This window comes from Mustela nivalis, assembly GCF_964662115.1.
Source record: "Mustela nivalis genome assembly, chromosome: 13".
Lineage (NCBI taxonomy): Eukaryota > Metazoa > Chordata > Mammalia > Carnivora > Mustelidae > Mustela > Mustela nivalis.
Window position 1 is genome coordinate 18411500 of NC_139032.1, and position 24576 is coordinate 18436075.

At 40.3% G+C, this 24576-nt stretch overlaps 1 long non-coding RNA gene across 3 annotated transcripts in view; it reads right to left on the reverse strand.

Annotated features, from left to right (window-relative positions):
• Nucleotides 1-7179: 7179 nt before the first annotated feature.
• LOC309845954 overlaps nt 7180-24576 on the reverse strand; it is a 103311-nt gene continuing 85914 nt past the window's right edge. For 2 of the 3 annotated variants that reach the window (XR_014301613.1, XR_014301614.1), the window contains 4 exons: nt 19213-19279; nt 8699-8949; nt 7581-7677; nt 7180-7353 (listed from right to left, as the gene is read on the reverse strand). This is a non-coding gene — a long non-coding RNA (uncharacterized lncRNA). Of the gene's footprint in view, nt 7354-7580; nt 7678-8698; nt 8950-18861; nt 19059-19212; nt 19280-24576 lie in introns of those variants that run through there. The other variant, XR_014301615.1, reaches the window with a different exon arrangement.

Here is a 24576-nt window from a genome sequence, read left to right on the forward strand (position 1 = left end):
TGAGTTTTAACAAATGTATAGTCCCATGTATAAGCACCACTGTGTTTGAGATGTAGAACGTTTCCGCCATTCCAAAGCATGCCCTCTGCAGCCAATCTCCACCCCAGGAAACCACTGTTCTCCTTTTCACTACACATTAGTCTTGCCTTTTCTAGAATTTCATGTAAGTGGAAATACACATTATTACACTTTTGTGTCTGACTTTCTTACTCAGTCAATTTTTTTAAAGATTTATTTATTTATTTGAGAAAGAGAGAGAATGAGAGAGCACAGGAGGAGGGGCAGAGGGAGAGAGAAACTCCAGGCTGACTCTGCACTGAGCACAGAGCCTGATGTGGGACTCAATCTCATGACCCCGAGATCACGGACCTAAGCTAAAACCAACAGTCAGATGCTTAACTGACTGCAACATGCAGGCAACCACCAAATTTTTGAAATTCATTCATTTTATTGTGCATGTTAGCAGTTCACCCCTTTTTATTGCTGAATAGTATTCCAGGCTGTTTTTTTTAATATAAGGACAGATTTTCCACCTCTGGATAGAGCTAGGCCAGAGATAACAAGCTTAAGTGCCTAGAGAAGCCACACAAATAGATGAGAAAAAGGGGCTGGTATAAGAAAATTTATTTTCGGGGGCGCCTGGGTGGCTTAGTCATTGAACGGCTGCCTTGGGCTCAAGCCATGATCCCAGGGTCCCACATCAGGCTCCTTGCTCAGTAGGATCGACCCCCGAATCGGGCTCCCTGCTTGGGAGGAAGGCTGCTTCTCCCTCTCCCACTCCCCCTGCTTCTGTTCCCTCTCTCGCTGTGTTCCTCTCTGTCAAATAAATAAAATCTAAAAAGAAAAAAAGAAAATTTATTTTCAGGACACTAGCCCCCCCCCCTTGTTATATCTTTCTTTTTCAAAGAAATCGTTCATGGAGGAAAAGATAAGTGTAATTATGATGATAAATTGCAATGGACCCTTGGCTTCGACTTTTCGGGGGTAAAGAAGGAAGGAGACGGTGTTAATTTACAGAGCCCAAGCCCACCTGAGGAAAGCACCTTGGCTATGTGGGAATGCAGGACCAGGTTTCAAGTCTTCTTATTGTCCTGGAGAAGCAGGAAGCCTGAGTTGTAAACATTGGACATACATTTAAATGTTATCAAAACAACAACAACAAGAAGACCAAGGGGCCAGATGAGGAGTGGGAGGCCCCATGCTGTGTCCTTTGAGGGAGACAGAATAAAAGCTGAGCCAAGCACCCACCCCAGGCCTGCATTCTATAGAACCATCCTGGTCCTGTTGGGACCGCGCCATCTACAAGAAGTCCCAGGGTTGGCTCACTTCATTGGCTGCATACGAGAAAAGAGCCAAAAGAGAGGCAAAAATTATTCCAAGGTTCTAAAGAGAACAGACGAAATATTTGCTACAGGTGAGCTGACTTTCTTTTTCTCCCATTCTGCAGCAGACTAGATATACTGGAATCACCTGGAGTGGGAAAATGCAGATTCTCAGGTCCCCTCTCAGTGGACTTAATCAGAATCTCCGGTGGCTGGGCCTGCTTTAGATTTCCATCTTAACAAGCCCCCTGGGCAATTCTTATCCTCACTGAAGTCTGACATCCACTGTATTTTTCCACCTTTACCATAGAGAACTTGGTTGCCATTGGGTCTCTTTTTTGTCCTGCATCTAAATTTGAGGTCTCCTGTGGGAAGAGCAGTAGCAGGGGGAGAAAAGGGAAGGCTTTGAGCGCCCCCTAGGGGGTAACTTGTACAGTGACCAGCTTTATAATAAGTGATTTTTCGGAGGCCTTAGAAATAGAAATAATAGGTAGTATTTTTTTTTAATAGGTAGTATTTTTGAGCCCTTATTGGCATTGAGCATTTTGATTGATCATTCACATAAATGATCTGATTTAAGCCAATGGGGTAGGCATTGGCAAGCCAACTAGGACCGAAATTCCCCTATAAATCCAGCGGCACGGTTGATGCCTCCCTCTTCCTGGATGTATTTTCTTCACTTGGCTTCCAGAACACCATACTCTCTTTCGTTTGCCTTCCCAGGATCGGTCCTTGTTTTTTTTTTTTTTTTTTTTTTTCCCTTTCCCTGCACCAACTTTTTTCAAAATTGAAGTATAATTAACATATAGTGTTACATTAATTTCAGGTATGCAGTGATTCCACAATTCTATACATTGCCCAGTGCTCATCGCACGATGAGTGTACTCTTAACCCCCTTATCTCTTTCCCCCTTCCCCCTACTCACGTGCCCTCTGGCAACCACCAGTTTGTTCCCTGTTATTTGAGAGTTTGGGTTTTGTCTGTCTCTTTTTTTCTTTGTTCATTTGTTTCTTACATTCCTCATACAGGTGAGATCATATGGTATTTATCTTTCTATGACTGACTTATTTCACTCAGCATTATACTCTCTAGGTCCAACCATGTTATTGCATATGGCAAGATTTTATTCTTTTTATGGCTGAGTAATATTCCAGTGTATATGTATTAACCACATTTCCTTATCCATTCATCTTTCAATGGATAGATGATAGACTTAGGTTGCTTCCAATACTTGGCTATTGTAAATAATGCTACAATATACACTGGAGAGCATATTTCATTTCAGATTACTGTTTTTGTTTTCTTTCGGTAAATGCCCAGTAGTGGAACTACTGGATTATATAGTAAGTTTATTTTTAATTTTTTGAGGAACCTCCATACTGTTTTCCACAGTGGCTGCACGAGTTTGCATTCCCACTGACAGTGCACACAAGAGTTCCTTTTTCTCCACATCCTTGCCAACACTTGTTATTCCCTGTGTTTTTTATTTTAGTCATTCTGACAGGTGTGAAGTAATATCTCATTGTGGTTTTGATTTGTATCTCCCTGATGATTAGTCATGCTCAGCACCTTTTCATGTGTCTATTGGCCATCTATATGTTTTCTTTCGAAAAAAGTCTATTCAGGTCCTCTGTCAATTTATTCATCAGATTAATGTGGATTTGGTGTTGAGCTGTATAGGCACCAACTTTCTTAATGAACTCCTTTATTGATATGACAATGACTCCCACAGTTCTATCTTGTGACCAAATTCTTTCCAACTTAGACTCATATATGCGGTTGCCAACTTGACATCTCCACTTGGATGCCTCGCAGACATCTCAAATTTAACATGTCTGAGAATGAAGTTCTCGGCTTCTACCACAAACCTCTTCTGTGAGAGGCTTTTCCTGTTTCAGCTGATGACAACTCCATCCTTTCAGTTATTCATACAAAACCTGGGGATTACTGCTGACCACATCCCTCCATCCCCAGAGCCAACACTCCGGTTTCAGTCATCAGCTCTCCCTTGGATTATTGCTACAGCCTCCTCTTTGGTCTTCTTGTTTCCAACTTGCCTTTTTTTTTTTTTTTAAGATTTTATTTATTTGTCTCAGAGAGAGAGAGAGCGCGCGCGCACAAGTAGGCAGAGAGGTAGGCAGACGAGAGGGAGAAGCAGGCTCTCCGCTGAGCAGGGAGCCTGATGTGGGGCTTGATCCAAGGACCCTGGGATCATGACCTGAGCTGAAGGCAGCCGCTTAACCAATTGAGCCACCCAGGAGCCCCTCTAACTTGCCTGTTAAGAGACTTTTCAACAAAGAAACCAGAATGATCTTCCTAATATGTAATTCAGATCATACAATTCTTCTACCTAAAATCCTCCTGGGGCTTCCCATTTCACTCAAAGAAAATGCCAAAGTTCTTAGAACAGCCAATGGGGCCCTTTACAAGTCTCCTCTCTGTCTCATCTCCTGTTACTCTGCTCCAGACACACTGGTCTCCATGCTATTCCTTATATAATCCTGGCTTTTTTAAGATTTTATTTATTTATTTGACAGAGAGAGAGATCACCAGTAGGCAGAGAGGCAGGCAGAGAGAGAGGCAGAAGCATCCCTGCTGAGCAGAAAGTCTGATGCAGGGCTCGATCCCAGGACCCCAAGACCATGAGCCAAGCTGAAGGCAGAGGCTTAATCCCCTGAGCCACCCAGGAGCCCCCACATTCCTGGCTTGACTCTGTCCTGGCTCTTTTATCTGCCTGAAGCATACTTCCCTCAGAAACCCACTTGGTTGGGGTGCTGGGTGGCTCAGTGGGTTAAAGCCTCTGCCTTTGGCTCAGGTCATGATCCCAGAGTCCTGGGATCGAGGCCTACATCGGGCTCTCTGCTCAGCGGGAAGCCTGCTTTCCCCTCTCTCTCTGCCTGCCTCTCTGCCTACTTGTGATCTCTGTCAAATAAATAAATAAAAATCTTAAAAAAATAAAAAAAGAAAAGAAAAGAAAGAAATCCACTTGGCTAACTACTTTACCTCCTGCAAATCTTCACTCAAATGTCACCTTCTCCATGAGATCTACCCTGACTCCTCCACTGAAAACTGCAACCTGTTTTTCTCCCTGCCTGCCCAAACCTCTTATCATGTTCTGCTTTTTTCCCACAGCATTATGGCTTTGCAACATATTCTATAACTTAACAATTTAATATGCTTTTAGTTATTTTTTCCCTTCCTCCCACCAGAATGTGAGCTCCAAAAAAGCAGGGATTTGGGTCTGCTACCTATGTTTACATATGTATCTCAGACACAGAGGTCAGTGCCTGAAATTTAATAGTAGTATCTGTAGAATGAACAAGACAAGAAAAGGTTACATACCTAGTCCTAAGTATTTCAGTATTCCATTCGGTCAGTCAGCCTGAATAATAAAACAATGGTTTTCTCCCTATAGAGAAGCAGACCCTAGCTCCATGCATCTTCTATGGGAGGAGTGCTGAGTACCAGCACCCACAGTCCCCCTTGAAGAGGTAACATGCAGCAATGGGCTGTGGGTATCATTTCTCCTTCACCACTTGTAACAGCCACATGCTGGGCATTGCCTTCTTTACCCAATTTATCTGGGGAGAGTAATCCTGAGTAACAAGTAGTATTTTTTCTTACAATGAGAAGCAATACACAGTCTGTGGGGTATATATTTTTTATACTCTACAGGATTCAAGTTGAGTTGCAACTTACAAAAAGAAGCAATGTAAAAGGGCTGCAAAATGAATTTTCGTTAACTAAGTACTGAGTAAGGCTGGCTTGCCCCCACTTGTACCTTGATAAGGGATACAACCAATGGCTCTGCTCAGTGCATCCTGAATTACCAGAATTTCTCTGTGATTCTCACAAGAGAAGCAACCGACAGCTTCCTGTAGTAAGTACTTCAGGGAGCTGGGGTACCTGAGGTTGTGTTGAAAAATTAGAGGTTTCCGAGGCTCAATATCAGAAAATAAAGGGGGGAATGCCAAGAACACATATTCCCAGTAGTCTGATCACACATCTAACTCCAACCCTCAAAATTGGACAATTTGCTTCAAAGACAGAAGTCAGCTAGACAGAATGCACCAAGATGAAAGAAAAGATTCTAGTCTTTGTCAATGATTAAATTGTGTCCATGGTATGTTTTTTTTGGTTGTAACAGTAAAATCAACTCAAAAGTGTGTGTGTGTGTGTGTGTGTGTGTGTGTGTATGAAATTTCAGTAAAAGGTAACTGTCTTTTCCTGTGGGGATAATTTACCCATAAGGAACCACTTCACAGCTGGGCATTTTCCATGGTAGAAAGTATCTCCTCCTTCACAGAAGATGCCTGGTGGTAACTCTTATGACAAGGTGGCTTCCTAGCGAATGCACCAGAATGCATTAAAATACTTGCGTCCCTTGACATCCAGTCCCCCACACTGTCTAGGTTTTCCTTTCACCTCCCTGATCTCTTCCCAGTCTTATTTCTGGTGCCTCTCCCCACCCTGACTTCTAACCCCGCACTGACTGCACAGCATCAGGCACTGAACCTCTTCTCTACTTCATTCTCTCCAGTGATGATCTCGGCCAGGCTTCACGAAGCCATCTACATGTTGTTAACTCCTGCCCTTCTACCTCCAGCCCAGAATTCTCTGCTGCATTCTAGACTCCTCTAAAAGAAAGGCTCGACTGACATCTCTACTTGGATCCCTAACAGGCATATCAAGTCCAACCCTCCCCCAAACTAAGCCTATATCCGACCTAAGTTTTTGCCATCTCAGTAAATGGTAATTCCATTCATCTAGTTGCTTGGACTGAACCCTGGGCTCGTTTCTTTCTTTCATAATGCTCCAGATTGAATGCTTCAGCAAATCCCATTGATCTATATCCAAATTCTACCCAGAATCTAATCTCTTCTCACCACTTTTCTGCTACCACCTAGCTGAACTGAAGCCATCATCATCCTTTTTTCTAGGTTACTGCGAATAGACCCCTTGCTGGCTCTCCTGCCTCAACTATCCTGTCCCCTACAAACTATTTTGTTCACCAGTGGTCCTCACAGTGTGCTCCTGGACCAACAGCATTGGCATCACCTAGGAACTTGCTAGAAATGCAAATTCTCCTGCATCACACCAGACCTAGTCAATCAGAAACTCTGGGGATGGACGTGGCAACTGTGTTGTAATAAGCCCTTGGAGGTGACTGATGCATATTCAAGTTTGAGAACCAATGCTCTACCGAAGTGGTTAGCCAGAATGATCCTTTAAAAATGTAAATCAGATCACGGTCACCTCTCTCCTCATAGTCCTCCAGTGCCTTTCCAGCTCATTTGAGTAGGAACCCAAGTCCTCAGGAAGGCCTTCAGTGATCATTGCAATCCCTTTCCCATTCCCACCATATGTGTAACCACCTCTCTATTCTCCTATTCACTGTGCCAAACCAGTCTGGCCTCTGCTTTGCCTTTGTGCCTGCTATTTCCTCTGCCTGAAACAGCCTCTCTGCTCCCTTCTCTCCATTACCCTCTCCATAATCAATGTGGCCCCCTCCCACCTCACCTTCCAGGCTCTCCTCAAAGGTCAGCTCATCAGAAGGACTTTTTCCAGCCACCATATTTAAACTTAAAAAACCTTTCCACTCCCACTTCTGTGCTCCTTTTCCCTCCCTTGTTCTACACTACTTTTCTCCATAGTGCCCATCACCTTCTGGCATAGGGCATTTTGTACTTGCTTATTTGTTAAATGGTCACTGCACCCAATAAATATATGCTCTGCGAGGCAGGGATCTGTATATGTTCTTCATTGCTGCATCATCTAAAAATGCTGGCATATGGTAGGAGCTCTGTAAGCATTTGTTAACTCAGTGGCTATCTAAGTGATGGCCAAAACATCCCTATAGAGAGCTGATACATTTATTCCAAGGATACTGTCAGTATTCAAAATATTTTTAGGGAAAATAGTCAGGACATAAGGAAACCATTTAGGAAGATACTACCTACAATAATCTTGGAGAAAGATGACAATGGCTTCAACTTGAACAGGCAGTCGCATAGGAAGTGGTTGGAAGTGACTGGCTTGGGACACCTGGGTGGCTCAGTTGGTTAAGCAGCTGCCTTCGGCTCAGGTCATGATCCCAGCGTCCTGGGATCGAGTCCCACATCGGGCTCCTTGCTCAGCAGGGAGCCTGCTTCTCCCTCTGCCTCTGCCTGCCATTCTGTCTGCCTGTGCTCGCTCTCTCCCCTTCTCTCTCTGATAAATAAATAAAATCTTTAAAAAAAAAAAAAAAAAGGAAGTGACTGGGTTCTGGATATAATTTGGATATGGAGTTGATGGGTTGAGGTCAGTTTACAGGTCACATATGGAAACCAATCTCAATATTTAAGAGAGATCCCTCCTTTAAAAAAAGTAAAAAAAAAAATACAGTTGCTCAACTTAATTATACACATTATTTACGAGTCCCAGAATCATATGACATTTGGCTTTATTGCAGAAATCAGATTTCCCCTTGAATAGTGAAACACAGAACCACTGAAAACAATCACCAGCTGTGAACGCAGTTTCCTATACGATGAAAGAATACTTTGGATTTTCACTGGGCATAGTTTTACATATGTGTGATTTAATCATAACAGCAATCCTTTGAGATCCTTGTTATTTTTCAGGTGAGGGAAATAAGGCTCAGAGCAGAGGATTTCCACCCACGCCGGGTCATACATTTTCGTGATAAGGAAGAGCAATGCGTTGGGAACAAATGTGCATAGTGCCTAGAAGAGAACATTTCAGTATGCCTGATTTGCCTTTCTTGACTTCAGACTCGCATCTCATAAGGACAACTTCTCCAAAGGATCAGAGCCCTATAGCAAATAAAGGCATAGACAGGACATAGGGGCCAATTCTGTTTTTAAACCTACTGTTTAGGAGGCCAGAGCCCTGGGTCAGGTGCTGTGGTTCCTCCAGACACTGTTTCCAGTATCCCTAGGAGAAACCGTTGCCATCACCATGGGGATTCGATGCTTTCCAGGGCTATGTAGACAGCATTGTCTTGGGACAAGGAAGTATTGTTTGGGTAGAAATAGAGGGTGTTTCTCACTAGGGATTTGGACTTGAATACGGATTCACATTTCAACAATGCCTTCTTTTGTAAAAATGGTGGTTTGGTTGTTTTTTTTTTTTTTTTAGGTTTATGTGATTTTTTTCAGACTCAGATCACAGTATCCAATGACCGTTTCTCCTACAATGTTTCTTAAGAATGTTAGGTATGTGTTCCTGCATGTTATGGACCCAGGGAATAAAAATCACTTTGCATATTAACTTGAAGGCTCCTTGCTATCTTGAGCAGACTCTGGGATTCCCTGTCATGGCAGAAAGGCAGGGGGCAGGACAGAACGGGCTCACGGGTGGGAACCGGCACTCACGGAGAGCAGCATCTAATGAGTAGAGACTTCAGATCCATGATTCCAGTTAATCTTCACAATCATGGAGCAGATATTATTCAAGTTTTCCAAATGAGAAATGTAATTAGGTAACTGGAGCAAAATCACACAGCTGGTGAGATTAGAATCTGGGAGCAGTTCCCAGATCTCACTCCAAAACTGTTCCCTTTCCATTTCCTGTTCCAGGCTTCCTTGCTGACCTTTTTAAGCTTCACTTTTCTCCGATGAGACACCTGGCGGCAAGAGTGCGTGAGATGGTGCTCGCCAACGCCCCCATCAAAAACCGCACCAAATTTCTCCTCTCTGTCTCCCTTGTTCATTATCTAACCTTCCCTTTCTAATTTTTCTTTTTCTTCCTTCTCCTGTTCTTTCACCACCTGCTTTCTTTTCATTCTCATACTCTTTTTTCTGCAGAAGCCCCAAATCTAAGGAGCCCATTCCCAGTGGCAACATAAGCTTTAAAAACAATCTTCTAGGAATAAGCCAACAAGAACAATGCAAGGTCCACGTGAAGAAAACTATAAAATTTTATGGAAGATAAAATTGATGGATGGAAAGCTATACATGTTTCTGAATGAAAGAGTTGATATTATAAAGATGTCACCTTTCCAAATTAATCCATAAATTCAATGAAATCCTAATAAAAATCCCAACAGGAGATTTACTGAACTCGATAAGCTGATTTTAGAATTCATATGGAAGAAAAAATGCGCAAGAACAAGCAATAAAATTTGGGGGGGGGGGACAAGAAGGAAGAACCTGACTTTTCAGTTATCACAATATACTAGGTTCACGTTAAATAATGTTGTACTGGTTCAGAATAAAGACATGAACAAAATGAACTGAAAAAGGAAATTCAAAAACAAAGGAACATCCATTTCAAATCAGAACAAAAAGGACAGACCATTCAAAAATTATATTGAGAGGGTTGGAAAACCGGAAAAAGATTTAATTTGGATGCCAGTATCACATCATACACACAAAATCCAAATGGACTAAATTCTAAACACCAATTTAAAAAAAACCCAAATCAGGAAGGAACTACATTAAATTTTCGTACTGCAGCTTTTACAATGTTAGGGGAGATGGTAACGAAGTCTTCCTAAGGAAGACATAAATTACAGGAGCCATTAATAAAAAGGTCTTACTTTGAACAAACTGAAAGGTCTGTATGACAAAAAAATAAAAAAAATTAAAAGTCCCACTGAAAGTCTTTGCAAAATATAATATGCAAAATCTATTAAAATCTCCTAAAATTATTGAAAAGGATAAAATGTAAAACTGGTTGAAAGAAATAAAGAGATGGTTAACACACCAAAAAAGAATGATAAAATTTAAAGAGTTGCTTAGTGTCAACACTAATAAAGGAAATGCAAAATAAGCAACGAGGTACACTTTATAACCAATCAGGTTGTGAAGAATAGATTGACACCAGTATTATCAGGTAGAAATGGGTGATTTCCAGTTTGTAATAGGGTACATTAATACAAACTTTTGTGATGGCAACTTAGAAATAGCTATTAAAATTTAAAATAAACATATCCTTGGAATTCTGAATTCCATTTCTAAGAATCTATTCTTTGGAAACATTCATTCATGTTCAAAAATAAACACAGTCATTGCAGCTTTATTTATAATAAAGAACAATTGGAAAAGGGCAGAAATTTGCTTCAATTAGGAAATGGTTAAATGAATTTTGTGCATTTATACTGTAGAATACTGTATGATGATTGAAAAAAAAAATGAGGTAGATTTATATTTACTACGTGAGAGTTCCAAGACATATGGTCAAGTGAGAAAAGCAAGATACCAAGTGCTGTGGGCGAAGAGGACTTGTTTTTTTTTTCACTCTAACATTTCATAATACTTGTATTATCTGTAGTTACTAGCACATTTTGCTTATGTAAATATGAATAAAAGGAATCTTACTTAATATGATCCAAGGAACCACAGCAGTACCATTACTACTGTCGCATTTCCAGTAAGTTTCACTGGGGCCCACAGGCTGTAAGAGGTCTTGGGCTATGCCCTCCTAGGTCAGGAGTGGATTGGTGATACTGAGGGCAAGAGGCTGGGGGCCCAAGAGAACAAGGCTGAAATAATGTAGAACTAGCACAAGAGGGGAAAGCACCTTCTCGATTCCCAGTTTACTGTTCTAGCTATCAGCAAGACTGACTGACTCACTTCCCTTTTCAGCTTTGGACTTCAGCGGAACTCCTTTTGGCAGTGGGAACAAGGTGGCATCCGTCTGCCATTTCTTGGTAAAATCCCTCCTGTCACAGCGGGGGAAAACAGCACTAGGTCTCTCTCCTCTTTCCCATCTACAAACCCTTCTTGTTTAGCTGAAACATTTAGGGGGAAAAAAGCCCTAAAAATATTTTTGGTAATATAAACATACATGCATATACAAAGACCATATATTAGACTTTGCATCAAGAATCATTTTTTTCCTGGAAAAATTCCTTTAGCAAATTAAAAAGAAATGTATCATCATTCAAAACAAAGCCATTATTATACAGGTTTGTGCACATGCATTTCTCCTAACTATTTTGTACCACAGTCTCAGAATATTTCTTTTCCAATTAGATTTTTCACCTTCTAAATATTTTGCACTGTTTTCATATTTTTTCAGATGAGTATATTGGTTAACTTAAGCCTCACATTATAGCAAGCTAGAATCAAAACTACAAGTGATCAGAAAAATAAGAAAGTAGGAAAAACAATTTTGCACTTATCACTTGAAAAACAACCAAAGTACTTGAGTATTTCGAGCAGAACGAACGGTGGTGTGAAAATCAAGAGCCTTCAACTCTATGGCTCTGCACCAGTCACTCCATGACACGTGGACAGGTGCGTAGCCTCTTAGATATTTCACAGATAGATGAGTTTCCTTCTCTGTAAATTGATAAGTTTCACGAGCTCTTTTTTTTTTTTTTTAAAGATTTTATTTATTTATTTGACAGAGAGAGACACAGCAAGAGAGGGAACACAAGCAGGGGGAGTGGGAGAGGGAGAAGCAGATTCCTTGCCGAGCATAGCGCTGGATGTGGGGCTGGATCCCAGGACCCTGGGGACCCCGGGACCCCACATCACGACCTGAGCTGAAGGCAGACGCTTTTTTTTTTTTTTTTTTTTTGTCAGAGAGAGATCACAAGTAGACGGAGAGGCAGGCAGAGAGAGAGAGAGAGAGAGGGAAGCAGGCTCCCTGCTGAGCAGAGAGCCCGATGCGGGACTCGATCCCAGGACCCTGAGACCATGACCTGAGCCGAAGGCAGTGGCCTAACCCACTGAGCCACCCAGGCGCCCAGAAGGCAGACGCTTAACAACTGAGCCACTCAGGTGCCCCAGTTTCATGAGCTCCTATTGTGTGCTGAGAACTAGGTTCTACACTTTATGTATTTTGTTTGATTCTTATAACAGCCATTTGAAATAGAGATTACTCCCTCCATTCTTTAGATGAAGAATTCGAGTCTCAGAGAGAGTAAATAACTTTCTCGAGAGCTTACAACTAAAAACGGGGAGCCTGGATTTGAATCCAGGTCTAATTCTGAAGTTTGTGATTTTAAGCTAAGAGCTAATCATAACCTTTGGTATATGTTATTTTAAGGTTACCTTTGCATTATACCATTGCTTCTGCTGGGTTGGGGGAGAAGGAGGAGAAGCAGTTTGCAATAAGAGGACTTTAAGACTCTTGCTGTTTCAGAAAGTGAATATAACTTAAAGCTTCTTCCATATCTAGCATGTTCAGATGGGGACGGGGCAATGAATTTCCATACCAGGCTGGAAATTTATAGCTGCAAGGGCATCCTGAAAATTTCCACTAAGACGACACATGATTTAAGCAGCTGAAGACAGACAAATCTCCCAGCTGAACCTTAGAAAAAGACACTTCCAGGTCAGATTTGCTGGCTAGCCTGGATGCCTATGATTTACTTATTGTGTGATGAAGTGGCGGGCTTATGTTTCCAGCGTGAACGATTCAAAAGCTTTCTGTGGTATTAAACTGAGACACATAAAGAAACAAAAGGCAATTAGAGGCAATCAAAGCATTCAGAAATTAAGATTCAATTCTGCATTTGCTAAACTCTTCATCAAGGAAATCAGTAAATTCTTTTTAAAACCATCAATATGATACACAGAGAATTAGAAAGGCAATCAGTTTTAAAATGTACACGTGCTTCCTAGAATGCTGAGGGTATGTAGGGCTGAGCCATTTTTCACTTGTCTTACCCGCATTTATTTAGACATGTGCCCGTGAACACTTTCTTGAGTAATATTTCTATTTCAGTTGACAAATGAATGGGTATGTAACTCTCTGAGTGCCAGAAAAATCCTTATGACCACCAAAGAATAAAAACCACACCGAACTATTTATATAAGTGCTTCCAGTACAATGCAGTGGGCAGGATTCTCTTATTTGGGTTTTGGTATACAAGATGTCTGAGAATCTCTGAAGTCACATTTAACCAGTGGATCTTAAGGCTTGTGAGGGCACGATCATACTCAGCCTCTAGGAACCTTCTAAGTGACAAGAAGACAGGATTAGAAATTATTTTCTTTAATTCAAGCAACTCTTTGGCTTCTTTGAGTAATACCTGCATTTTTCTCAGGGCCACATTCAGTACTTCTAGAAGATGAAGTAAAACATTTTACCTTTCAAGTTTCCCCCTTCCTTAAGTTATTCACTTATTTTGCTTTTCTTCATATGGCTCAGTTTCTCTGTTTCATCGAAGTTTTTCCTGCCTGGCTCCTTTGTACCTACTGTTACCTCTGTCTGAAATACCCCCATGTCTCTTTTCCCTTTTCCAGCTGGCCCATGTTTAAACTTTTAGCTTAAATATCACCCTTTGGGAGAGTTCCTCCTTACTAACCAATAAAGCATGTCCCTCTACCGATGCAGGGGTAGCTCAATATTCACAAATCAATTAATGTGATACATCACATCAATAAGAGAAAGGATAAAAACTAAAAGATCATTCCAATACATGCAGAATAAGCACTTGACAAAGTACAACCTCTATTCATGATAAGAGCACTCAACAAAGTAGGTCTAGAGGAGCCATACCTCAACATAATCAAGGTCATTTATGAAAAACTCACACCTAACATACTCAAAACTAAGAGTTTTTCCCCTAAGGATCAGGGACATGACAGGGATGACCACTCTCCCCACATATATTCAATACAGTACTGGAAGTCCTAGCCAAAGCAATCAAATGACAGAAAGAAATAGAAGGCACCCAAATTGGAAAAAAAGAAGCAGAACTCTCACTATTTGAAGATGACATGATTTGTCACCTGAAGATGACAGGTATTCATAGAATACCTGAAAGACTCCACCAAAAAACTGCTAGACCAGATAAATGAATTCAGTAAGGTTGCAGGATAAAAAAAATCAATATACAGAAATACATTGTATTTTACACACAAATAATTAAGTGACAGAAAGAGAAACTAAGGAAATAATCTCATTTACAATTGCACCAACACAATAAAACACCTAGGAATAAATTTAACCAAAGAGGTGAAAGATCTATATTCTGAAAACTATAAAATACTGATGAAAGAAATTGAGAATGACATAAACAGATGAAAAGATATTCCCTGCTCATGGATTAGAAGAAGAAACATTGTTAAAATATCCACACTACCCAAAGCAATCTACAGATTTAATGCAATTCCTGTCAAAACACCAACAGCATTTTTCACAGAGCTAGAACAAACAATCCTAAAAGACCCCAAATAGCCAAAGCAATCTTGAAAAAGAAAATCAAAACTGGAGGTATCACAATTCCAGACTTCAAGTTGTATTATAAAGCTATAGTAATTAAAACAGTATGGTACTAGCATAAAAATTGACACATAGGTCAAAGGAATAGAACACAAACCCCTGAAATAAACCCACAATTATATAGTCAATTAATCTTCAACAAAAGAAACAATAATATGCAAAAGGAAGAAGTCTCTTCAACAAATGGTACTGGGAAAACTGGCTACATGCAAAAGAATGAAATTAGAATGCTTCCTTACACCATAGACAAAAATAAACCCAAAATAGAGTAAGGACCTAAATGTAAGAACTGAAGCTATAAAAATCCTAGAAGAGAACACAGGCAGCAATTTCTCTGACATCAGCCATAGCAACATCTTTCTAGAAATAACTCCTAAGGCAAGGATAACAAAAGTCAAAACAAACTGTTAGGACTACATTAAAATAAAAAGCTTCTGCACAGCAAAGGAAATAGTCAACAAAGCTAAAAGACATTCTACTGGATGGGAGAAGATATCTGCAAATGACATATCCAGTAAGGAGTTAGTATTCAAAATATATAAAGAAGTTATACAACTCAACACCAAGAAAACAAATAATCCAATTAAAAAATGGTCAGAAAAAAGACAGAATACTGTATGATCTCAGTCATGTGTGGAATTTAAGAAACAAAAATAAAGTATAAAACAAAACAAACAGAAAAACCACTCTTCTAACCACAGAAAACAAACTGGCAGCTACCAGACAGGAGAATGTGGGGGGATGGATGAACTAGGTGAAGGGGATTAAAAGTACACTTACCACGATGAGCACTGAGTAATGCATAAAATTGCTGATTCACTATACTGTACACCTGAAACTAATATAACACTCTGTTCATTATACTGCAATTAATTTTTTTAAAGATTGTATTTATTTATTTGACAGAGAGAAATCACAAGTAGTCGGAGAGACAGGCAGAGAGCGAGAGAGGAGGAAGCAGGCTCCCCGCTGAGCAGAGAGCCCGATGTAGGACTCGATCCCAGGACCCTGAGATCATGACCTGAGCTGAAGGCAGCGGCTTAACCCACTGAGCCACCCAGGCGCCCCTGCAATGAATTTTTTTTTAAATGTTCATCTATCACTCTCCATTTGGTTCCATAACTTTAAACAAACACATGACATTATCTATTTATTTATTTATTTTAAAGCAATCACAATTATCATTGTATATCTAAAAATAACATTTATTTTCTTCTAGTATTTCTGACTGTTCCAACAGGACTGTAAACTCCATAAGAGTAGGGAATGTAGTGGACATTATTCACTGTTGTATTTGTGACCTTAAGGCAACACATACAGTATTGTTTCCAAGTCAAAAAGTGATACATATATAAAAAAAAAAGTGATACATATATAAAGACAGTATAAGAAAACTATAGACCAATGTCCCTCATGAATATAGGAGGAAAATCCTTAACAAAATATCAAATGGGTCTCAGCAACATACAAAAGCAATTATACATCATGACGGAGTGGAATTTAATTCAGAAATATAAGGTTAGTTCAACATCTGAAAATCAGTTAATATAATGCACTCTATTAATACAGTGATGGAAAAAAAAGAAACAGGTTACCATCTAAACAGATGCAGAAAAAACACTTGGCCAAGTTCAATAGCTATTTATGGTTTAAAAAAATACTCTCAACAAACTTCCCCAACTTGGTAAATGACATCTCTGAAAACCTACAATTAATATCACCCATAGAAGTGGAAGACTGTATTCTGTACCCAAACCCCAATCAGGAGTAAGACAAGGATGTCCATTCTTATCACTTCTATCCAAGATTGTAGTGGAGATTCTTCCCAGTACAATAAAAAAATAAAGATATCAGAGGCACATAGATTGGAAAGGAAAGAGTAAAATTGTCTTTATTTGTGATGACAGAGACATGTATGTAAAAGGAATATTAAAAAAAAAAAACCAAATAACTAGAACTAACAATCTAGGTTAACAAGGTCAGATTATACAAAATCAATACAGAAAAGTCCATTTTATTTCTGTAAACTAACAATGAACCATCCAAAAATGAAATTAAGGCAATAATTTCATTCACAATATCAAAAGATCAAACTACTTAGGAACATATTTAACAAAAGAAATGCAGGTAATTAAATATAGAGTTACCCTATGACCCTGTAATTGTACTACTGGGTATTTATCCCTAAGACACAGATGTAGTGAAAAGAAGGGCCATATGTACTCCAATGTTCATAGCAGCAGTGGCCACAACAGCCAAACCTTGGAAAGAGCCAAGATGCCCTTCAACAGACAAATGGATAAAGAAGATATGGTCCATATATACAATGGAATATTACACCTCCATCAGAAAGGATGAATACCCAACTTTTGCATCGACATAGACGGGACTGGAAGAGATTATGCTGAGTGACATAAGTCAAGCAGAGAGAGTCAATTATCATATGGTTTCACTTACTTATGGAGCATGAGAAATAACATGGAGGACATTAAGAGAAGGGAAGGAAAAGTGAATTGGGGGAAATCAGAGGGGGAGACGAAGCATGATATTTTTGATAAGAGTCTCCAGGGTAATCCAAAAGGAGAAAAATAATCTTTTAAACAAATGAAATGGTGCCTGAAAAGCTACAGATCTACATGCAAAAAAATAACCCTAGCCTTCTTCCTTATACCATGTATAAAAACTTACTCGGGACAGATTGTAGACCTAAATATAAGAACTAAAACCACAAAGATGAAAGTCTTTGCAATCTTGGGCTGGGCAAAAATGTCTTAGATATGCCACCAAAAGGATACTCCAAAAGAAAACGGCAAATTGGAGTCATCAAAACTGAAAACATTTGCTCTTCAAAAGGCAACTTTAAGAAAATGAACTGACAATAAACTGGGAGAAAACATTTGCAAAACATAAACCTGATAAAGGATTTGTACCCAAGATACATATTAGAACAAACTTTTAGGGGCGCCTGAGTGGCTCAGTCAGTTAAGTTAAGCATCCAACCCTTGATTTTGGCTCAGGTCTTGATCTCAGGCACATGAGTTTAAGCCCTGCATTGGGCTCCATGCTGGGTGTGGAGCTGACTTAAAAAAGAAAGAAAAGGTAGGAAAAAGAAAAAAAACTTATAATTCAATACTAAAACCAATAGCCCAATAAAAAATGGCCAAAATATTTTAATAGACACCTCACCAAAGAAAATAAATGACTTGAAAATAAGCACATGAAAATATGTTCAATATTAGTAACCACTACAGAAATACAAATTAAAACCCTAATAAGACACCACTGCACACCCTGGAAAGGCTATAATCAAAAGGCTGATGATACCAAGCATTGGCAAAGCTGTAGAAAGGATGCTGCTTTTGAGGGTATTCATGTGAGAGGAAGGTAAATGGGTACTATGGGAACAATCAAACCTCATGGAGGTGATGTGTCTTATCCTTTTTTTTTTTTTAAAGAATTTATTTATTTGACAGAGAGTGAGAGAAGGAGAGAGAGCACAAGTGGGGGGAGCAGCAGAGGGAGAGGGGGAAGCAGGCTCCCCGCTGAGCAGGGAGCCCGATGCGGGACTCGATCCCAGGATCCTGAGATCATGACCTGAGCCGAAGGCAGAGGCTTAACCCACTGAGCCACCCAGGCGCCCCTGTCTTATCCTTTTTTGATTGGGCAAATCTCAAATGGTTCTGCTAGGCTACGGGTTCTCAATTCAAAAATGAGAGAACTGTATTACAGTGGTCATACAACTCCTTCCTCTAAAATGGGAATGGGTAAGAGGCACCTGGGTGGTTCAGTTGGTTAAGCAAAACCTTGATTTCAGCTTAGGTCTTGATCTCAGGGCCGTCAGTTCAAGCCCTGCTGAACTGAAAACAAACAAACAAAAATCCCAAAAAGCACAAAAGACAGCTAAGCTAGTCATCTTTGGGGGCACCTGGATGGCTCAGTCAGTTAAGTGTCTGACCCTTGATTTTGGCTCAGGTCATGATTTCTGGGTCATGAAATCAAGCCCCAAGTTGAGCTCTGTGTTCTGCATGGAGTCTGCTTGAGATTCTCTCTCTCCCTCTCCTTCTGTGCCCCTCTGTTGATACTAAATAAAGAAATATATAAAATCTTAAAAAAAATAAAATAGGAATAGGTGGAAGGGAAAGGAAATGTTACTGCAGGCTAGGCAAATACATACTTGCAGCTCTAAGGGGTTATGCTAAGCGTGTGTGTGACAAGGAGTCTCCAGCATGACCAGAGATAGGCTGCAGGCAGATGAGCTTTGAGAAGCAAATCTGGAGAGAGTAACATCAGACTCTGGTTGTCCTTGAAACCTTGTGGAAAACTGGTTTGAAAAGAATATGGGAGCAATATAAAATATAGAAAAAAAGTATTTTTTTACTCTGACAGTAAACTGCTTTCTTCCCTCATTTGAGTGAAAATTTCCTAGTGATTTGATTCTCCAGGCAACCTCACTGCAAATCTTTAATACAAATCATGAAAGCAATTATCAAAGAGGAAGTCTTTATGTCCAGCCTCCTTCCAGTGTCTTGGTTTTTCTCTGAACTTCTCATACTGTGTTTAAAATGAAAATAAGATTTTATAGAACTATAAGTAAAAAAATGAGTCATTAATACACATCAAAGATTGAATTTGACATGCCTGAGTATGTTTATCATACTTCATGAATTATTTGGAGCATTGTTTGTACTTGGAAAATTTTACTTGCCCCGCCATGGTGCACATTCTTATGAGGCTTGGCTAGCTTTAAGTTACAGGAGAGATTCAGAGGAAATCTGTGTGAGAAATACATTTCCCCAGAAAAGTATGTTAATAATTTGTTTTTTCCTAATACAACCTGGTAACAATTCAGAATATCAACCGTCTGATTCAAATTTTGGCAGAACTATCATCTTCCTTTTTTCCTCTGACGGGGCTGTCTGACACAGGAAAGCACACGTTATCATTTAAGTTGTCCCTTTATGCCACAGAAACTTTATATAATATTGAATTCGTGAGGCAGTAATGGTTACACCAGCCCACTTCACAAATGTAACTCTAGCATGTGATCATCTAGTCACCATCTGTAAGGATCCTATAAGAGGAAAATTACTGCTTCCCAAGGCAAGAATTTTCATTGTTAGATAATACTTTCATTTTCAGGTGTACAAATGCCCAATATACAATTTCTAAATTAAGGAAATTGGGTATTAACACTATTTTTCTACTAATGAGCATTGTAGTCTCCAAAAATACATAGATATGTTAGATTTTTATGCTCAAGGGAAATTAATAGTCAATCACCCCTATTATTTGAATGATCAATCAGGGGCAGCAGGTGAAGAATGGGGGTGGTATTTGTTTGTACAGGGTAGAGCATCTGATTCTACTGTGGTCACGAGTACTGTATTCTCAAGCAGAATGGTTCAGTGGTTGACTTAGGCTTGTTTTGAATCCCATTGGTACTATAATTTCTGATTCTAACTGTGGTCACGAGTACTGTATTCTCAAGCAGAATGGTTCAGTGGTTGACTTAGGCTTGTTTTGAATCCCTTGGTACTAAAATGTGGTCTTAACTTCACTAGGCTCTTCTAAGTAATGAATATGATCAAATTGAGAACAAGAGCCATTAGTCTTCTTCCATAGGGGCAATAATGTTCAATGCTAAGGAAAGAATTGTAAAGACTACTGAATCTGATGTAGGTGCTACCATATTATGTCTCTCAAACATTTCTTGAGGCTTGGAAATACTGCATGGAAAGACAAAAAGAAATTTCTGAGCCATCTCTTTTCTTAGAGTATTTGTTAAGTCTTCAGAGACTTGAAAGTCATCAAAGAGAAAGCAAATGAAGGGCTGGTGACCAGAGTGCAAAGAACTGCGATTCAGGGGAAGTTGCAGAAAAATCAAGCCAGTGAAGACAGACCATGAAGACATATTACTTTTGTAGTTTTATTTCACATGAAGAGATGGCATCTGTCCACATCCACCCTGGAGAACTTCAGAGGCCATCATCAAAGGAGGCAGCTCTCCTTAGAGATGAGTCTTGTTTGCAAGTGAATGGCCTCTAGCACTTCAGTTACACAGGAGAGAAGAAGAATCTCTTCCAGAGCAAATACCCAAATATCCCCTGCACATTTTGTGTCATATCAGTATACCCCTTTGTATAATTTATTTTATTTAATTTTTTTAATAAAAAATATTAGTTAAGTATCTGCCTTCAGCTTAGGTCATGATCCCAGGGTCCTGGGATTATGCCCCATGTTGAGCTTCCTGCTCAGCAAGAAGTCTGCTTCTCCTTCCTCCCCTCTGACCCTCCCCCAGCTTGTGCTTGCTCTCTCTCTTTCAAATAAATAAATAAAATCTTTTAAAAAATAAATAAAATATTTAATATAATAATATAAAGGAGCTCACATTGCATTTGGTTTTCATGATTCTTCAGCTTTGTTTTTTTTTAAATGTAGAATAGTCCCTCTCACTTTGTGTGAATTTCATGACATTGCTGAAGTTAAAATTTTAATCCAGCCATCCTGACTGACCTCAATCCGACAAGTCGTGGCCCAAAACCCTCCCCAGATGTAGTTAGGCAAAAATAGTTTAGAGGAAGATTAATATCACCTTTCATTTGGTAACGTTTTTAGTAGCTGCAATAGACAGTGGGTTCCCGTGGTCAAATAGACCATACCCTAGACCCAATTGATTTTTTTTTTTTTTAAACGAACACCAGTCATCCTGGATTCTCCCCATCTTGGGTTCTTGTGATTCCATTTTCGACATTGCTGCTAAAACCTTCCCAGTGGATTCTTCCTTATTGGTTTGGTTCACTCATGAAAAATAGTTGAGATTGATGTAGGAAACAAAGGCAGAAGAAAAATTGTTAAATTTCCTTACTACCTACAGCTCATTGACAAGTCCTTGAAACAGACAGAGTGGCGTTCTTTTAGGGACTCAACTGCTTCGATGTTAATACTTTGCTAAGGCCAGCAGGTAACCTTAGCCCAACCCCCAGGATCTGGAAAGCCTACTTTAACGTATAAAAATTCCTTCAGAAACTTCCTTTTTCTACAACCCCCAAAAGACATGTTGGCAATCAGCCCCCAAGCATATGGCCCACTGATATACATCTGAAGGGTCTCGCGACTTGGGTTCTATTAGATGGTACTAAATGATCTTTTCCCAACAATAGCTAGCCTCCTCAAGGTCCTGGAAACCTTGTTTCCAAAATGGCTTAGAAGCTGACACTATCCCTAACCCCCTCCCAACTTGAAAATATATGCTGGGCCACTCCTCATGACCCCAGTGCAGCTCTTTCTGCCCATGGGTCCTGTCCCCGTGATTTAATAAAATCACCTTTTTGCACCAACGATGTCTTGAGAAATCTTTCTTGGTCCCCAGCTTCAAAACCTAATGTCTTTTCCTACACTGGATCATTTTAAAAGTTGAATCTCCCCTTCTTTCTTAGGGTCACCCTGATTTGTGACATGCCCACACATGATGAGCACAGCTTTGCAGCAGGAGAGAAGAGCTGAGCACAAGAGTCAGTCACTCAGGGAGGACCAGAATGGGGTGGACTGAAGGAACTTCAGACAAATGAAGGGCCTCAGGTTGGCAAGCAAAGAAAGATGACCCAGGATCCCAAGAATCCCTGTTTTATTTCAGGCAAAGGGCCAGCAAGGATGGAAGGGTGATGATTCCAAGATGGTACTGATGTCTTCCTAAGTGGGCAGTGAACCTAGAATGGAGTCTGATGTGGAACACTCTGAACCCAGTAGACAGGCAGATAGCGGGAAGGAAATTTGGTGCCTGGGCCAAGAGGGTCCTTGCCCTCAGGCAAAGGTTCAGGCATATTTCCTGTCCCCAGAAAGGTTGCTGCATAAAGCAAAGCAAGGTTTCAATGGAGAACTTATTTAAATAGAAGGTTAAATAGAAGGTTAGAACCGACTTTCATAACGGAGACAGAGACTGTGTGAACAGCAGAGCACTACCATTTCTGGATTCTACATTCAAAAGACTCTTTCCCTGGGGTGTCTGGGTAGCTCAGGCCATGATCCCAGGGTCCTGGGTTCAAGCCCCATGTTGGACTCCCTGCTCAGTGTGGGCTCTGCTTCTCCCTCTCCCTCTGCTTCTTCCCTCAACTCATGCTCTCTCTCTCTCAAAGAAATAAAATCTCTAAAAAAATCTCCTTGTAATTAAAAAAAAAAGAAAGACTCTATCCCCAAACAGTGGTGGTTCCAGGTAATATGTGTTCATTTGTCATCATCTGCTCTTCCTCCTCAATTAAGTCAGCCTAATCCTCACTTTACCTTTTGGCTCAGGACCTAGCTGGAAAGCAAAACAAAACAAAATCTCAAAATCCCCTCAAACCCTGTTCATTAATACAATCTGTCTTATCAGACATCATCAGCCCATTGTGTTTTCAGTTGAAGTAAAAATTAATAATACACTTTGTATTCCAGGGGATTTCTTATGTTCTGCTTTCTCCAGACAGTTCTCACATTTATCTTGGCCCTGAGCTTCTGGCAAATTGCCCTGGGTCTTCCTTTAATGCTCTTCCAGTGCCATCCTCTGGAGCTTGCAGCTTGTCCTGGGTGACCAGATATATGCTCCTGTCTCATCCCCAGCACTACTGACCTTGCAGGTTGTAAGAGTAAAGAGAAGCCAGACTGTGCTGCAGTAACAAAGGGCCTCCCAAATCACCATGGCTAACACGAAGACTTATTATTTCTCATCACACTTCATGTTCATGATGAACCAGTAAGCTCTGCTCATACTGATTTTGCCCTGGGACACTGAGAGAAGAGCCTCCATCTGGAACATGGCCAGTCTCATGGTCGAGAAAAAGGAGAAATGGCAAACCACACACTGGGTCTAAAAGTGACTGTCTGGAAATGACACATGCCACTTCTGCTGACACTTCGTCGGCCAAAGGACGTTTCATGGACCGGCTTGAGATCAGTGCTATAGGGAAGTATAATCCTCCCCTGGGGCACAGTTTACCATATATGTTGTTGCTGTTAGGATATATGTTGCTATCAGGGCTCATGTGCCTATCAGGATCGATCTACTTCTCTATCAGGGTATATGTGACATTGCAAAGGAACAAGACGCTTCTGGGTCACTGGCTAAAACTGAGTTTCTGGCTGGGGTAATGACCCCCTAGTTCCTCCCTAGGCCAGTTTTCCAGCATTTCTTCTTCTTCTCTCATCCATCGTGGGTTCCCGGTCTGCTTAGGGACCAGGCTTATGTCAGAATCGATAAGAAAGGAACAAGCATAGAATGGATGCCTCCTTTTCCTCTCTTACGAACAGCTGGGTCACAGGCCTACCCTGAGCTTCTTCCTTTTTGGCTCATACAGCTTCTTCCTGAAAGACTGTTTTTGTTTTATTTTGTTATTTCATATATATATATATATATATATATATATATATATATATATATATATATATTTTTTTTTTTTTTTAATCCTGGCCAGCCATCTCAAAACACACTGCCAGCAGATTCCATTTTTCTTGTGTTTCTGGAGTGACTTTTTTTCTTTAGCACTTTCTAAAGCCCCAGTTCATTCTGGGTTTTGGCCTGCCTGGCACTTTTGTCACAAGTTTCTGTCATTCTTTTGGATTTATTTCTCCGTAACTCAAATTTCTACTCAAGGCTGAGTACAAATGAGATCACATTTATAGTAGTAACTCAGATTTCCCTGATTCATCTTGCCCCCTTGCTCCTGACCTCACCAAAGGTCTTTCCAGTTATTTCTGGGTGTGCCAGGAGTGAGAGCTGGGGTCGGGAATCCAACCAAGTTCCTCTGTCTAGGCCCCACCCCCACAAATATCCATTGTTGGTGGACCCAACCTGACACTTGAGTTATTTAGGACTTCAGTTGCAAGTCATAGAATCCAGCTTGAGCTAACCTAGTCAAAATGTAGAGTCTACAATAAAATACCAGACCATCTCTCAGAATATATGAAATATAGCTGGGCCTCAAGAAAGTTCTGTTAGACTGGAAAAAGGAAATCTTTAACAATTTTCCCCTACCTTTTTACCTGCTCATTTCTGGGCATCTGGTCTATCAGCTGGCCTTTGCAGACTGGCCCTGTC